We start from the raw sequence: 1,197 nt of genomic DNA, 5'->3' as shown, positions 1-1,197 counted from the left end.
TGCACTTGTCCATGAGGATAATGAGAAGTAGAATAAAGAACATTAGAACAAGTCATACAAGATTCATTGGATGCACGATGAGAATGGTTAGGAAAGGAAGATACTTGGTTCACCGAGCTTTGGTTAATTAAGAATTGATTAAACCTTTGAGATAAGGATTTCATCTCGGTGGCTTTCTTATTAGAATTGTCGACTTGATGTAAGCCTACACTCTTCCTACCTTGTGTATTTCTACCATTCTTTGAAGACAATGTTCTATGTAATGAATTCTCACTCATGCTTTCATAGAGACGCCACATGTTGTCCTCATGCCTATCAATGTAAGAACCACCCATGGAAGCATCAACCATGCCCTTATAATTATCCGATAAGCTTTCAAAGAAATATTGGACTAATTGCCATTTGGGCATGTCATGGTGTGGACACTTCCTAAGAAATTCATTGAAGCATTCCCGTGCCTCATGGAATGTTTCCCCATCCCCATGTGTAAATTCTCTAATTGAAGTTCTCATGGCATTGGTCTTAGAAACCGAATAGTACTTCTTCAAAAACTCTTGTTGCATTTCTGCCCAAGAAGTGATTGAAAAAGGCCCAAGATTGTTAAACCAATATTTTGCCTTGTCTTTAAGGGTGAATGGAAAAAGTTTAAGCCTTAAGACTTCTTCCGGCATGTCCGTGTATTTCACGGTAGAATAAACTTCAAGAAACTCATCCAAATGCTTGTAGGGTTCTTTGCTTGGAAGTCCATGAAAGTTAGGAAGCATTTGAATGGTTTGTGCTTTAATTTCATAATAGTGTACTCTAAATGGTGGCAATTGAATGCATGTGGGTGCATTATACTCATTTGGCACATAATGGTCTCTCAAAGTAAATGGTGGGTTAGTAACTTGAGGTGCAACATAAACACCTTGATTTTGAATTCCTTGATTGATAATGGGAGGTTGTGGAGCATACATTGGCCTTGGCATTCCATATGGAACTTGGCCTTGTTGTTATTGAGGTTGGTGAATGTTTGGCCTTGGAATGCCTAGTGGTACTTGCATGTTCTCATTGTGCACATTAGGATGAAGGATACCTTGTTGGTTTATGTGACCAAGGTCCTCAACATAATCATCATTATGGTTATCCATTGATAGGTTGGTTCTATTTGAACTTCCTCTTCCCCTAGGATTTCTAACGATGGATTCAAGATGTAAA

At 38.5% G+C, this 1,197-nt stretch overlaps 1 pseudogene; it reads left to right on the top strand.

The window, feature by feature from the left end:
* Window positions 1-408: 408 nt before the first annotated feature.
* On the top strand, window positions 409-507 carry LOC132297897 (small nucleolar RNA R71; annotated as a pseudogene).
* The last annotated feature ends 690 nt before the right edge of the window (window positions 508-1,197 follow it).

Source organism: Cornus florida, unplaced genomic scaffold, assembly GCF_030987335.1.
Source record: "Cornus florida cultivar Cherokee Brave unplaced genomic scaffold, ASM3098733v1 CherokeeBrave_3.0.0_Hap2_Chr02, whole genome shotgun sequence".
Lineage (NCBI taxonomy): Eukaryota > Viridiplantae > Streptophyta > Magnoliopsida > Cornales > Cornaceae > Cornus > Cornus florida.
This window is presented reverse-complemented; position numbering and strand designations above follow the sequence as displayed.